The 17,023-nt window shown below is 37.4% G+C and overlaps 1 long non-coding RNA gene across 1 annotated transcript; it reads left to right on the top strand.

Annotated features, from left to right (window-relative positions):
- Positions 1-14,649: 14,649 nt before the first annotated feature.
- LOC119866686 lies at positions 14,650-15,834 on the top strand. Its single transcript, XR_005380918.1, has 2 exons — positions 14,650-14,946; positions 15,740-15,834. It is a non-coding gene; the product is annotated as an uncharacterized LOC119866686 (long non-coding RNA).
- Positions 15,835-17,023: the final 1,189 nt, after the last annotated feature.

Genomic DNA, 17,023 nt, shown 5'->3' with positions numbered 1-17,023 from the left:
TTCAGATTTCACATATATAAGCTTGAAACTCTAAGAAACTCAAGTGTTTTGATGACATTTGTTTGTGTTCTTTTTCCATGAATGTAAAATGCTGTCACAAGCACCAGGAGCTTCTCTGTCAGTTATTCCAGGTACTTAACTAGAGAAACGCTATAGGTCTCATTTCTCATTTCATTTTCCAAATTACTCTTTTAATTATTGCCACTTCCTAGATAAGGAAGCTTAGGTATTGCGGGGTTTTGTAACTGGCTCAAGGTAAAAAAGCTAGGAAGAGGCAGAGCTGGAATTCAAATACAGATTTGTCCTCCCCTATACCAACTGCCTGCCAGAGAAATAACTGGGTATTTCTGCACTGGACAGTGGTGTATTCAGTTCTTTTCTTTGACTTAATTAGTAATTTAATAATCTTCTTTTCTTCCTGTAATGGGTTCTTACAAACACTTCTCTTGACCCAAACAAGTAGAAAGTGTTATAATGGATGTTTAAGTGTCTAAAAAAGAAAAAAATAATGGTAAGGAGCAGGGTGGCGGGGGGGGAACCTTCTGTTTTAAAATACTGATTAAGTAGGGAGATGCCAAGGTGCTTGCATGGAAGATGATACTGTTCACGACCACTTGGCTCTGACTGGAGATGCTTTTCAGAGAAAAGCTAGTACTTGAGTAAAACATTTTTCATCTGATCACAGCCAAGCGTTTTATTTTTTCAAGCAAAACCAAGTGCAAATTGTGTTTGTTTTTGAAATTATGATCTCTACTTTACAAGTGAAATTCCACACACCAAAGTGTGAGTTTATTTTGATAAAACCACATTTCAGATTCCACATGCAACTATAAAATCAGGACATGTGGTGTGGGGTTTTCATAAAAGTCAAAATCTGGTAATTAGCACCAAAACTGTCTTTGAAATCTGAAAGTATTGGAGATAATAGAAATAAAAGCTCATAGAAATGCCAAGAATCTCTGTTTGTGCTAAATCCTACCCAAATACCACAAAGCACTCAAGGTGATATACATTTTGAATCTATTATATCCTGCTTATTAAGGGGGAAAAGGAGGCATAGTTTTGCAACGTTTTTTACTTCCTTTTTTTAAAGATTTATTCTATTTATTTGAGAGAGCGAGAGCATGCAAGTGGATAAGCAGAGTGGCGAGGAGGCAGAGGGAGAGGGAGAGGATCTCAAGCAGACTCTCCATTGGGTTCAGAGATCAATGCAGGGTTTAATCACACAACCCTGAGATCATGACCTGAGCAGAAATCAAGAGTCAGACATTCAACTAACTGAGCTAACCAGGTGCCCCAACATTTTTTATTTCTATGAAGATTTCCCCTGGTTTTAAATTATTCAAATTTGATATGGAGCTTTACCAACTGGGAAGCTGCAATATAGACCTGAACCTATATATTGGCCTTTAGCCAGAAAGAGAAATACTGCCTAAAAATCTTTAAAAGTAGTCCCATTGAATTCAAATAGGTATCTTGATAATGAAGACAAAGAAATGATCCAAACAGCAATTTAGGGTAGAATATATGAGGAAAAAAACTGGAATCCAAAAGTTCATAACCCTCTGACTGGTGTTGATTTTTGTCCTTATCGGTAGGATGTGTGCGTGTGTGCGCGTGCATTTTAATTCTGGCAGCTTTAACAGTAGTTAAAGAAATAAAATAAAATCTACCTTGGCAAGTTTCCAGCCCAAATTGGTGACTGGATGCATGATTTTGTTGATTTCAATAGCTGCATCACCTCCTATTCTCCGGCGCACCTCCAGCCTATATTATTATTTAGTAGAGGAGTAGTAGGATTTCATGTTGCAAGAATTGGCAGCAGATTGCACCAGCAGTCCTTAAACAGCAGCATACTGTATTTATTTGTATACTGCATTTAATCCAATGTATGTAATTCTATCTCCAAATTCAACATTTGTTGGCCATTAAATAGGGAATGATTCTGTTTAAGTCAAAAGAGCAGTCAAAACAGGAACAATGCTGTATTATAGCTTGGATGTGAACTAAAGAGTTGATACCAATTTTTTTGGAAAACAACCAACGTCTTTTATTTCAAATAATACACCCTATTTTTATAGAAAGTAAATCAAACCTTTAGTTATGTAGGAAAACCATTTTACATATTTGAGGGGAATAAACTTGTAATGAAATACTCCCAAATAATGTCTTAGAAGATAGTATCACCTAGGAGACTAAGAGTAACAAAATAGTGACTGACATTCCAGCCCATGTACGAGAAACTTCTAAATAGCAATACTGATTTTAAGACATTTAACATTATTAAAACAATTAATATTTCTGTATGTGTGTACGTGTTTACTACGTACAAATGGGGAACTGATAGGATTTTGTTGGATAAATAAAAAGGGTTTTAAATACCAAAAGGTCTTCAATTACTATTAAGTCACTTCGATTTGAAGATATAAAATATAGAGTGGATTTGCACTTCGCCTTTCTTTGTATAAGCAAGATACGAATGCATTTCATTAATTAAAGGAGCCCGGATTCTTTATATTGAAGGTTCCAGATTATTTGTCCCACCCAAATTGCATCACTTTATCTTCATGATACTGAATTGGGGCAAACCCACGGAGCCAGGCTCTGGGCATGTGGAATCACACTACCATCTGGGACTAGGAGAACGAAATGCGGAGAGCCAAGGATCACCAGCCAAATGATGGTCCCACTGCCCAAAATCTCTTATGGTGTCTCCAATTGGTCTCATATGTTTAATGTGTTCCTCTCTGGCTGAGCGTGCACAGCACTGAGTGAGCAAATAGTCTATGATAGAAAAAAAATAAAATAAAAACTGTTCTTTAAAACTCTTCTGCAGGGGAAAGGGACATTACCACTGACTGTTTTGGAAACCTGGGCAAATGGCTTTACCTTCTGGGTCTGTTTCCTTCTCCAGAAAATAAAATAATGGGGTCAGATCATCTCCTTGGGTTCAAGGAGCATTTCCTCATCACTTACTAGATTGGGGGCCGGGCGTACAAAGATGAGTAAGACTTCACCTTTGTAAGGGGTACAAAGATGTAATTCCTGGAGGAATTTACAGTCTAAAGGGGAAGTGGTACAGAAAAGGGGTCATGTTTCGATAATATAGGGCTAAGGAAAACATTTTTTACAAGGCTCTATAGGAACCTAAGGTTTCTCTTCTGAATCTTTGCTAATAATTTCTCTCAACACTTTTTCCTCGATAAGAAGAGAATTCCTGCAGGCAGGAAGGAATGTTAAAAAGGGTTGGGGGAAGGACACGGGACAAGAGCCATGGTTTTTGCTTCCAAGAAGAGACAAGGGGAAAAAAATGAGAACGAGAAGCCAGGAAAGCTCACATTCAAATGACTTAATTATCTCTCAGCTGGCTTGTACAATACTGGAGTGATCTATCTGTCCAACTTGGCCTCTGGGCTGCCAGAGAAACGCTCTGTCTCCTCTCCTCATAAATACAGCTCACGCACTCAACAACTGATGGAACGATTTTGGCAATCATCAAAGTGGTCCAAAACCCAAAAAAAGGTGTGCTTGACCCTCTTCCGGCCAAAATGTAATGGATGTTATCGATGATTTGTTACATTTAGTAAATCTTCCCTCTGCCAATGACTTCATTTTAAAAATTCACAAACCCAGTGAAATGCCAGTGAAATGTAGCTTTTGATAGTCCATCGATTAAAACCTCTGCATCTGACTCCTCTCTACAAAATTTGAAATAGCTGAGGACTACCTGCCTAGCTCCACATGCCTATACGTCTCGACTCCTTTGCGTTGCTCCAGTGATGTACTCACTGATAATTTATGCTGCCAAGATTTGGAAGGTAGAAATAATACTTTGACTAAGAAGATTGGAGGTTTTCCTGAGAATGGGTTGGAATATAGCCTTGGTGATTTTCAATACTCTTTTCTTGCTGTGTGTTGGGTTCAGTTCTTCCAAATGGGAAAATATATATTTGAGAGCTGAAGGGAAAAAAGTCTTTGCCAAGCAGATGTTGGTAAATTGCCAGCTGAAACAAAGTTGTGATGTTGGTGACAACAAGATTGGTTTCTAGAGGATATTTAGAAAGCAGAGAGTCTGGCTTTGCTATCATTTCCCTCAGGAAGGGCCTGGATGATGGGCTACAGCACATTACCAGCTAGTATCTTGCTTCCAAACATCTGGATTCCTAGTCTCATCCATTTACAAATGATTTACTCATTGCAGCTTGTTGTTTGTTAAGATTTCGGCCAAGTGAGAAAACATAGAGCCACCTCTTCTACAGACATTTATTTCTTAGCTTGCTCTACCACAATCCTTTAAAAAAAAAAAAAAATGCAAGGATCTCACCTTTAAAGTTGCATTTCTTCTTACAAACAAAACTACTATTTATATTTTTATTAGGGTTTTGGGGGGGGGTTTTGCTTGTTGGTTGGTTGGTTGGTTGGTTGGTTGGTTGGTTGGTTTTTTTAATCTCCCCTTCTCAAATCAAGGGTAAAAAGGAAATTAGAGCAATGAATGTTTTTGCCTCAGTTACTCAGACAGGTAAGAGCAAAATACATATAGGGCTTCATTTATACAGAAACTTGATTTGTATTTTACATCATTTCAATGGTATAAATCAGTGCTTCAAGCCAGGCTTTTACATTAGAATCATTTGGGAAATTTTTCAGAATATAAGTGCTCAAGCTGTAGTCCGAACCTTGGGAGGAGGTGAGACACCGGAATGGTTTTATATTTAATATTTACTATTAGGCATTGAACACATGGCATACGTTAGTCTATGGCCACATTCTGTGTGTGTGACAAGAGAAAGAAAGGCAGATTTTGTACCTGAAGAACATAAAAGGATTTACAGATAAATTCTTAAAACAAGAATTTAGTGAAATTACTAGACACAGTTTAGTATATAAAAAAAATCACCAATATTTCTATATACTAGCCAAGTGAGTTAGAATAGGAGATTTTTTTAAATTATAAAGAGCCCTAGGGGGCACGTGGGTGGCTCAGCGGTTGAGCATCTGCCTTTGGCTCAGGTCGTGATCCCGGGGTCCTGGGATCTATCTAGTCCCACATCCGTCTCCCCTCAGGGATCCTGCTTCTCGCTCTGCCTGTGTCTCTCCTCTCTCTCTCTGTGTGTCTCTCATGAATAAATAGATAAAATCTTAAATAAATAAATAAACTGATTAATTAAATAAGTAAAATAAAGAACACCCAAAATGCCAAATACCAAATACCAATGAGTAAATCCACAACAAGATTTGGAAAAAAAAATATTTAAAGCATTATTTCTTTTTGCCTATTTTTATTTTTAGGATTGATTTATTTATTTTAGAGATACGGAGAGAGTAGGGGAGTGGGGAGGGACTGAAGGAGAAGGAAGAGAGAATCCCAAGCCGACTCCCCATTGAGCAGGAGCCCATGCAGGGCTCCATCTCATGACCCTGACATCATGACCTGAGCCAAAACCAAGTGCTGGATGCTTAACCAACTGAGCCACCCAGCTACCCCTCTTTCTGCCTATTTAAAAAAACATTGTTCAATGTATTTAAACAAAAGCAAAACCATTTTACCCATTTTTCTGAACCACCACCCCACCACCACCACCTGCTTTTGGCAATCACTACCCTGTTCTCTGTATCTATGAGCTTGGTTACATGTATATTCCGCATACAACAGAGTTCATACTATATTTGTCTTTCTCTGACTTATTCGCTTAGCACGAGGCCTACAAGGTCCACCCATGGTGTCAGAAATGAAAAGATTTCATTATGTTTTATGGCTGAATTCTATATATATAAAATTATGTATATTTCAATCTTATTGGTGGACCCTTAGGTTGTTTCCACGTCTTGGCTACTGTAGATAATGCTGCAATAAACATGAGGGTGCAGATATCTTCTTGAGTTCAGTGTTTTCATTTTCTTCAAATAAATACCTAGAAGTGGAATTACTGGATCATACGGTGCTTCTTTTTTCAGTCCTTTGAGGAACCTCCCCCATTTCCATAGTGGCTGCACCAAATTACAGTCACACCAAGTTCCTCCACATTGTCACCAATGCTTGTTATTTCTTGACTTTTTGAATAGCCATGCTAACAGGTGGGAGATGATATCTCACCATGGTTTTAATTTACATTTCTCTGATGATTAATGATTTGGAGCATCGTTTCACGTACCCATTGGCCATCCATATGCTTTCTTTGGAAAAATGTCTGTTCAGATCTTCTGCCCATTTCTTAATTGGATATGCAGTTGCAAATACTTTCTCTCATTTAGTAGTTTGTCTTTTCATTTTGAAGATGATTTTATTTGCTGTGCAGAAGCTTTTGGTTTGGTGCAGTCCCATTGGTTTATTTTTACTTTTGTTGTTTTCACTTTTGATGTCAAAGAATGAGCACCAAGACCTATGTCAAGGAGAGATTACTACCTATGTTTTCTTCTAGGAGTTTTTTGGTTTCGAGTCTTATATTCAAGTCTTTAATCCATTTTGAGTTAATTTTTGTGGATGGTGCAATATGGTGGTCCAATTTTATTCTTTCACATGTGGGCTGTCCAATTTTCTCAGCATCATTAATTGAAACGACTGTTCTTTTTCCATTGTGTATTCATGCTTCCTTTGTTGTAAACTAATTGATCATATATCTGTAAGCTTGCTCCTTGGGTCTCTATTCTGTCCATTGGTCTATTTTTATGCCAATACTATATTATTTTAATAATACAGCTTTGTAATATAGTTTGAAATTAAAAAGCATGATTCTCCAGCTTTGTTCTTCTTTCTCAAGATTGCTTTGACTATTCAGGGTCTCTTATAGTTCCATATAAATTTTAGGATTGTTTGTTCTGTTTCTCTGAAAAATGCCATTGGAATTTTGATAAGGATTGCATTGAATCTCTGTATTGCTTTGGGTAATATGGACATTTTAACAATATTAATTCTTCCAATCCATGAGCATGGATTCCATTATTTGTGGATAATAATGGATTCCATTTATTCACAAATAAATGGAATCCATTTATTTGTGTACTCTTCAATTCCTCTCATTAATGTCTTGTAGTTTTCAATATATAAGGCTTTTATTTCCTAGGTTAAATTTATTTCTAGGTATTTTATTCTTTTTGATGCAATTGAAAGTGGGATTGTTTTCTTAATTTCTCTTTCTCATAGTTCATCATTAATATTCAGAAATGCAAAAAAAGGAATATTTACTATTGAGCTCATTTTACTGAGCTCACTTTTTAGTTCTAACAGTTTTTGATGGGAACCTTAGGGTTTTCTATATTACGATATTATGTCTTCTGGAAATAGTGGTGATTTTACTTCTTCCTTTCTACTTTGGGTGACAATATTTCTTTTTCTTGCCTGATTTCTCTGGCTAGGGCTTCCAATACTATTTTGAATAAAAGTGGTGAAAGTAGACATCCTAAGTGTTCTTGATCTTAGAGAACAAGCTTTTAACTATCACAATCGTGATTGATGTTGTCACCTTCTCGTATGTGGCCTTTATTATGTTAACATATATTCCCCTCTATACCTACTTAGTTGAGAGGTTTTATCATAATGGATGTTGAATTCTGTCAAGTGTTTTTTCTGCATCTATAAGATGATCATGATTATTTTTAAAGATTTTATTTATTAGAGAGAGAGAATGTGTGTATGAATGAGGGGGGAGGGGGAACAGAGGGACAGTGAGAGAGAATCTCAAGCAGACTCCCCACTGAGTAAGGAGCCCAATGTTGGGCTCAATCTCAGGATCCTGAGATCATGACCTGAGCCAAAGTCAGATGCTTAACCAACTGAGCCACCCAGGTGCCCTGAGAGGGTCATGCTTTTTATCCTTCATTTTGTTAATATGGTGTCTTATCTTGATTAATCTGCAGATATTGAATGATTCTTGCTTTAGAATAAATCCCATTTGATTGTGGTGTATGATCCTTTAATGTATTGTTAAATTCCATTTGCTAATATTTTGCTGAGGATTTTTGTATCTATGTTCCTCAGGGATACTGGCCTGTTTCTTTTGGCATTCTTGTATCCAGGTAATGCTCGCCTCATAAAATGAATTTGGAAGAATTCCCTCCTCTTTTATTTATTTACTTTTTTTTTTTTTTTCGGAAGAGTTTGAGAAGGACTGGCATTAATTCTTCTTTGAATGTTGTGTAGAATTCACTAGTTTGAAGACTTCTGGTTCTGGATTTTTGTTTGTTGGAAGATTTTGATTATGATTCAACCTCCTTACTAGTATTCAATCTATTCATATTTTCTAGTCCATCATGATTCAGTCTTGGTAGGTTGTAGATTTCTAGCAATGTATTCGTTTATTCTAAGTTGTCATATTTGTTAGCATAGAATTTATTCATAGTAGTTTCTTATAATCCTTTATATTTCTGTGGTATAAGTTGTAACATCTCCTCCTTCATTTCTGATTTTATTGTTTGAGTCCTCCTTCTTTTTCTTTTGGTAAGTTTGGCTAAAGATTTATCAATTTTGTTTATGTTTTCAAAGATTTAGCCCTCAACATATTTATGAATTTTCCAGTTTTCTTTGTGTAATTAGTTTCTAGTTTCATACCATTCTGGTCAGAAAATATGCTTGATATGAATTCAATCCTCTTAAATGTATTAAGACTTGTTCAGGGCTTAACATATAAATCTATCTTGGGAAATGCTCTATGTGCCTTTGAGAAGAATGTGCATTCTGTTGCTCTTGGATGAAATGTTCTGTAAATATCCATTAAGTCTATCTGGTTTAACGTGTCATTCAAGACCAATGTTTCCTTATCAATTTTTTGTTTGGATGATCTATCCACTGATGTATGTGGGGTATTAAAAGTTCCTATTATTATTGTATTTCTGTCTATTTCTCTCTTTAGGTCTGTTAATATTTGCTTTATATATTTAGGGGTGCCTATGTTGGGTGCATATTTACAAATGCTATATATTCTTAAATTAAGTTGATTCCTTTATTATTATGTAACATTCTTTCTTTTATTACAAATTTACAAATAGATTTACTTACAAAGTCTATTTTGTCTAATGTAAGTAAAGTTACTTCAGCTTTTTGTTGTTGTTATTTCTATCTGCTTGAAATATCTTTTTCCACCCCTTTACTTTCCATCTGTGTGTGTCCTTCCAACAAAAATGAGTCTCTTGTAGACAGCATATAGATAGGTCCTGCTTTTTGAACCATATAACCACTCTATATCTTTCAATTGGAGAATTTAGTCCATTCACATTTAAAATAATTATTAATGAGTATATGCTTATTGGTATTTTGTTATTTGTGTTCCGGTTGTTTTTGTAACTCTTCTGTTTCTTTTATTCTCTTGCTCTCTTCCTTTGTGGTTTGATAATTTTCTTCAATGGTGTGCTTCTATTCCTTTCTCTTTCTGTTTTGTGTATTTAGGTATAGATTTTTGCTTTCTGGTTACAATGATGCTAACATCTAGTAACATATACATCACGGTCTATTTTATGTTGATAACAAATTATGTTTGATCTTTCCATTGTAAAGCTCAATACTATTATTCTCTCCCCACCGTGTTTTATTTTTTTGATGTCATGTTTTATATATTTTTTTTTACCTCTTGTATCCCTTAACTGTTGTAATCATTGTTATTTTTACTACTTTTATCTTTTAATCTTCATCTTCGCTTTGTGAGTCATCAATCCAATATTTTTATCTACCTTCTCAGTGAGATGTATTCTTTCACATATGTTCTTGTTATTAATGATTGCCCTTTCTTTTTAGCCATTAAAGAAAAGTCTCTTTAACATTTCTGGTAAGGCCAGTTTAGTGTTAATGAACTCCTTAGCTTCTGCTTTTCAGGAAAACTCTATATCTCCTTCATTTCTGAATGATAACTCCTGAGTAGAGTATTCTTGGTATTTTTTTTCCCCCAGAACTTTGAATATATCATGCCACTCTTCTGGCCTGCAAAGTTTCTGCTGGAAAATGTGCTGATAGTCTAATGGGGTTCCCTTATACAAACTGTTCTTTTTCTTGCTGCTGTTAATATTTTCTCCTTGTCTTTAACTTTTGAAATTTTCATTGTAATGTGCCTTGGCCTGAGTCTCTTTGGGTGACTCTTATTTGGAACTCTCTGGGCTTCCTGAATCTGCATGTCTGTTTCCTTCCCCAGATTAAGGAAGAGTTCAGCCATTATTTCTTCAAATAAGATTTCTGCCCCTTTCTCTCATATATCACAAAGATAGCACCTGCCCTCGAAGGTTTCTGGAAAAGATTATAGCTGTCGCCAAGATTCATGTTTAATTAGAAACCTGCCCCTCAGGCTGCATTCACAATGATTAGCTAATAGGCTTCCTTCACTGAAAGACTGAACTCTGGGTCTACTTCCTTTTATTGCACCCTGGAGGTGGTAGCTAGTTAAAAACTCTTTCTCCAATGGTTACAGTCCTATGGGCCCCACAACAGTAAGACTTACTGATCCAGAGGCAGGCAATGTAGAGGTGTCCTCTGGCATCAAATGCAAAAACTGGGGTGCCAGACGAGGGTATGAGTTCCTTTCTGGGTGACTAATTATTACGATCCTTTGAGACCAGGAATGCAAACTCTCCTGGTCTCCAGAACCAGACAATCCAGAAGCATCCCCTAGGTGGTAGCCACAAAAATTGGGGCACCAAATGGGGTCCCTTCTGGGAGATACTGGTGTTCTGTAGTACAGGAGAGAAAGAGCTCAGAAATGGCACCTGACAGTGTCTATTCCCAGAACAGTGTTCCAGCAGGCTCCTATATGTGTGTATTAAATTAGGTGCCTGTCTCTCAGGCCTGCACTTAATATAAGCAGGTGAGTCTCCTTCACCTTAAGTCTAATTGGAACCTGAGGCAGATTCATCCAAATGCACTTGAAAAGGGGTTTCTCAGATCACAACAGTCTTGTGGGTCTTGGGACATGAGGTCCTTGGGTTTCAAAGTTAGATATTTTGGGGATCCCTGGGTGGCACAGCGGTTTGGCGCCTGCCTTTGGCCCAGGGCGCAATCCTGGAGACCCGGGATTGAATCCCACATCAGGCTCCCGGTGCATGGAGCCTGCTTCTCCCTCTGCCTGTGTCTCTGCCTCTCTCTCTCTCTCTCTCCTCTCTGTGTGTGTGTGTGACTGTCATAAATAAATTAATTAAAAAAAAAAGTTAGATATTTTGAGGACTCATCTCCCAAGCATGTGTATTAAAATTTGGGATGCCCAGGAGTGCCTGGATGGCTCGGTCCATTAAGCAGGTATCTTTGGCTCAGGTCATGATGTGGGATTGAGCCCTACATCACTGGAAGCCTGCTTCTCCTTCTCCCTCTGCTGTTCCCCTGCTTGTGCTCTCTGGCTTTTTCTCTCTCTGTGTGTCAAATAAATAAAAAATATTTTAAAAATTAAAAAAAAATAAATTTGGGATGCCCAGATTCAAACTGTTTTTTTCTCAGGAAGAAGCTCTGGGGTTTGAGTTCCTACTTGGCTAGGGGACACTGTGGCAGGGGTTGTAGCTACAGATTCATTATTTTTCCATGGGAGGAGATGAGTTCAGGATCACCTTATGTCACCATCTTGAACTGGATAAGCCTATAAAACATTATTGAGACTAATTAAAGGAATTTAAATGAGGGACAGAGAACATCATATTCAGAGACCGAACTCAAAATTGGGAAAATATCAAATTTCCCCAATTTGATAAATAAATATATAATCTCAAAGAATCCCAGTAGGTTCATTTCTTTTTGGAACTTGACAAGTTCTTTCTAAAATATATGAGAAAATGAAAAGGACCAAGAACTGCTAAGATATTTTAGAAAAAGAATCAAAAGATGAGAAGACTTTCTCTAACAAATACCAACTTATTATAAAGCTATAATATTTGAGATATCTGTGTGTGGAACAGAACACACCAGTGGAACAGAACAGATAGCCAAGGAACAGACACTTGGTTTATGATGAAATGCCACTTCAGAGTCATGGAGAAAAGATTGTCACTGTTGGGTTCCCCCCCCCCCAATAAATGATACTGGGTAATTTCATATTCATGTGGAGAAGATGATATTGAACATACTTAAAGCTTAACTTCGAAAGGATTAGATCTAAAGTGAAAAAGCAAAGCAATAAAGTTTTACAAAATAGCATAAAAGAGTATTTTCATGATTTCAAGGTCAGGAGCTTTTTAAAAAAGTTGTAACTGTAAAAATTGAAAAGCTTGATAACGTTGAAATTAAAAATGTCTATTCAAGTAAAGCATCATTGAGAGAATGGAAATGCAAGCTAAGGAATGGAAAAAAAGGTATATATAACTTAGTAAAACTTTCACAAAAAACTTGTTCAAAACATTAAGATTTTCTTTAAATCACTTTTTAACAAAAAGGCATTTCTGTCTGAAGACAAACTGGAGACTAGAAACCCATAGGTTTGATCAAATTATGTAAAGTTGGGACACCTGGGTGGCTCAGTGGTTGAGCATCTGCCTTTGGCCCAGGGCGTGATCCCGGAGTTCTGGGATCGAGTCCCATGTCAGGCTTCCTGCATGCAGCCTGCTTCTCCCTCTGCCTGTGTCTCTGCCTTTCTCTCTGTGTCTCTCATGAATAATAAATAAATATTTAAAAAAAAATACGTAAAGTCGCTGAACTTCATTAAAAATGATTGAAATGCAAATAAAGTACCATGAGATACCATGATAAATACCTACTAGGGAAGCTAACACTGGAAGAAAAGTAAAGTATCATGAAAAGTGTTGGAGAAAACCTGCAGCCACAGGAGCCTTTAATACATTACAACCACTTCTGAAAAGAGTTTGACATTATCTACTAAAGTTGAATATTTGCAAGCCTTATGAACCAGTGATCCTATCCTGGGTAGTCACATAAAGAAACGTGTGCACCTGTGAACCAAGAGGTATTTACAAAAATGTTCATGTTGGGGTTATTCAGAATAGCTAAATGTCCACCAGCAATATAATAATGCTATATTGGTGCTACGTCCATGCCATGGAATGTTACCCAGCACAGAAAATTAATGACAGCAATGTGCAACATAGGTGAATCTCATAAAAATGATAGTGATCAAGAGAAGCCAGACAAATAGGATCATATTATTCTCTTTCTATGTGGTTTAAAAACAAACAAAACTAAATTATAGTGTTTAGAGATGCTTATTTTGGTATAAAAAATGTCAAAAAAGGTAAAGAAGCAATTATCATAAAAGTCAGGATAGGGAATGCATCCAAGAGGGAACAGGTGTGTGATGTGACCAGAAGAGCTCTCAAGGACCTTCCGGGATGTTGTCAATGCTGTAGCTGACCTGGTCAGTGCCTACAAGGCTGTTCACCTTACATACCCTATCGCATTGTACATGCTGTGTTCTGTGCATTTCTGTGCGTGTATCATACTTCACAGTTTTTTAAGATAAAAATAAATCATTTCTTACAAAGCCCTCCTGCAAAAACTGACGCCGTTGGCCACTGATCACTCCATCATTCATTAAACTCTGTAAACAGAAGAAAGTATACTGTAGTTAATAAACACTTGTGTTTTTTAATTTTTTTCTTATAAATTTATTTTTATCGGTGTTCAATTTGCCAACATATAGAATAACACCCAGTGCTCATGCCATCAAGTGCCCACCTCAGTGCTCATCACCCAGTCACCCCCAGCCCCTGTCCACCTCCCCTTCCACCACCCCTAGTTCGTTTCTCAGAGTTAGGAGTCTCTCATGTTCTGTCTCCCTTTCTGATATTTCCCACTCATTTTTTCTCCTTTCCTCTTTATTCCCTTTCACTATTTTTTATATTCTCCATATTAATGAGACCATATAATGTTTGTCCTTCTCCGATTGACTTATTTCACTCAGCATAATACCCTCCAGTTCCATCCAAGTCGAAGCAAATGGTGGGTATTTGTTGTTTCTAATGGCTGAGGAATATTCCATTGTCTACATAGACCACATCTTCTTTATCCATTCATTTGTGGTTTTTTTAAAGATTTATTTATTTATTTTAGAGAGAGAGTGTGTGCACGTGTGTGTGTGTGGAGGAGAGAGGTGTAGGGAGAAGGAGAGAGAGTCTTAAGCAGACTCCCCACTGAACACAGAGCTGGACACGGGGACACGGGTTCTAGCTCATCACCCTGCGATTATGACCTGAGCCCAAACTAAGAGTCAGTGACTTTACTGACAGCACCACTCAGGCACTCCAGTTAATAAACACTTGTAAAGATGCTGATCACCATCGGTAATCAGAGGAAGGCAAATAAAATTATGCTTATAACACATCAGACTTCCTTGATGTTCTTCATCCTCTTCCAGTCATTTTTTTTTCTCGGCCTCCTCCACGTCTCCATAAATCTTTTTAAGCCTCAGAGTTTACCTTTATACAATATGAACTCATCATCTTCTACCGCCAACCTTCTCCCTCTTCCTAGACACTCTCCCGCATTGGATTTGTTCACTAATAAACTTACAGGGTATTATTCTTGTGTGTACTCTCAGAGTGCTTTGCTAGACTATTAAAGAAAGAAAATGCATAATACACACTTCCCTTCACTAGCAATGTACTGTAGAAACTCAAAAAAGATTAAGTGAACTAATTCATTCATTATTCTATCCTCAAACTATTTACAATCTAATGGGTCTATGACCTCACAGTTCGGAGCACAGCTCCAATACTTGGGCAAGAATTCCCAAGGTCTGACTGAACAAACCTCATGTAGATAGTATGAAATATACTAAGTCACTTTGGGACCAAATATTCCCCCTGTGATCGGAACTTTGAGTTGATCTAGATTGTTGATTCTGTCAAGGGAGCATAAAAATCATGAGGCCTTCCCTCTCTCCCTGCTTAACCACCAAGGTAGAAGCAAGTGACTCTCCACTGTTATATGACCTTCATATTATTCTACTCAGCCAACAGATATTTATTAACAGGTTCTGGAGCCAGCCTGCCTGAGTGTGAATCCCAACACACCACGTGTACCAGCCATTGACCTCGGTAAATCACCCACCTCTGCGCCTCATCTCTGGATCATCATCTCGTGCTGAGAGTGTGAACAGCTGCAGTAGTGACCACAAAAGGACTGACTAGGCTACTAGTGCAAAGTTCCTACACCCATGCCTGGCACAAAATAATTGATGAAGAAATATTAGTTATCGCCAGTCATCCAGCAAGTATATATTAAGTACCCTCTACTTCATAGCCATTAGGAATACACTAATGAACAAGATGAATATGATCACAACCCTCATGCATTTTCCAGTACAAAAGAACAAGGCAAATAAAGAAGCAACAGAAAAAAAAAATGTATATATATATATATATATATATATATATATAAATCTAACTTTTTGTCATTTTAATTGGGGAGCTAGCTCGTTTCTCTAGACGTCATATGACCACCTCCCTTCTCTGTCTCCCATGGGAGTATCCAAACTGGCAACCAGAGCAGGCTTCCCCAAAAGATATTAGTGACCCTAGTCTGGAGCTTGGAGCTAAAAATGACTCTAAAAAACAGGCAGCTAGCTTCAAAGTTCTGTTTGGAAACAAAGCTAATGCTACCCCATCCTACCTTTTCCATTCCATGTATTTTTTCCTCTATTTTTGTGAATGACAAATACATGTAAGACAGGAGAGAAGATGCAAAGATGTTTCTGACAGAGGGAGAATGACAGAAGGAGAGACACACTGTCCAGCGTTGAGCCAGAATATTCGTGGCATAGATTTTTTTTTTATTTCTAAAACTAAATTTTAATTACTTTAACAAATACACCTCATTCTTCCTTTAAAGGCAATACAATCAACCTACAACGTCTCTTCAGATACACTGGTGAGATGAAAATGTTACTGTTCTTAGGACAATAAATACTTCAGCAGGAAAAAAAAGAAGAAGAAGAAGAAGAAGAAGAAGAAGAAGAAGAAGAAGAAGAAGAAGAAGAAGAAGAAGAATTAATGTAAGTGTGAAAACCAGCAGTGAGTGGGCTTTGATTATCTCGGATCTCCAGTATTCTTTCTTCACCGAGTGTATTGCAGAAAGAAAAGGAACATTCTCCCACACTCGTCATTTATTATTTATTTTTATGCTTTAATTATTTGTGGAAATTCCTGACAGCTTCTTATTCAGCTGGTTCTACTGACAGTCAGGTTTGTACATTAAGGAGAAGGAGGACAAAGTATGGGCTGGAGAGGAGAAAACTGAGCCAACAGCCGAGTGGTTATGAACTGCATGGCTGCGAATTTAGAAATAATTTGCTTTAAGAAGGACGATAGTAAAGAAAAAAATGATTCTAATGACACAATTTGATCTCTTTTCTAAATGTTCTGAGAAGGTTTTCTGTCACACTGAAACTTGGGACCATGTCATAACTGGCCATCAGTGACTACGGGGGGATACTTGTGCAACCCGGGAGAGAGACAGCACGTGGTTCTAGAGCAAGGGCATGGCCATGGGATAATAATGATTCTGGAAAGTGGATCTAGTAACATGAACAACTGTTGGAGTCCATTCATTCATTCACATCTTCCTTCCTTCCTTCACAAACACATAAAGTGCCAAGCACTCAGTTAAGTATTAGAGTAGGAGACTAAGTAATTGCATTTGGAAGAGTGAACATTTGGGCAACCCCGGTGGCTCAGTGGTTTAGCATCGCCTTCAGTCCAGGGCATGATCCTGGGGACCCAGAGGGGCCTGCTTCTCCCTCTGCTTGTGTCTCTGCCTCTCTCTCTCTCTCTCTCTCTCTCTCTCAATCTCTCCCTCTCTGTGTCTCTCATTAATAAATAAATAAAAATCTTTTAAAAAAATCCTTTAAGAAAGAGTGAACATTTGAGTCAGAGGAATGGCTCTACTAGCTTCCTAATTCTTATAAATGTATTTGTTTAAATCAGAAAGAGTGTGTGTCCGTGTTGTTTGGACACTGGCTCTAGCTTTGGCTTATTAGACTGCTTTAGGTCTTTGTTGTGGTTTCTCTGTGCTTTTGTTTATGTTTCTTTGTTTGTTTTTCAGATATCCTTGACCATGTTCACCTTTCCCCCATCCCTATACAGAGACTCATGCTTTCATCTTAAAGATCAATAG

This window comes from Canis lupus, chromosome 29 (assembly GCF_011100685.1).
Source record: "Canis lupus familiaris isolate Mischka breed German Shepherd chromosome 29, alternate assembly UU_Cfam_GSD_1.0, whole genome shotgun sequence".
Classification (NCBI taxonomy): domain Eukaryota; kingdom Metazoa; phylum Chordata; class Mammalia; order Carnivora; family Canidae; genus Canis; species Canis lupus.
This window is presented reverse-complemented; position numbering and strand designations above follow the sequence as displayed.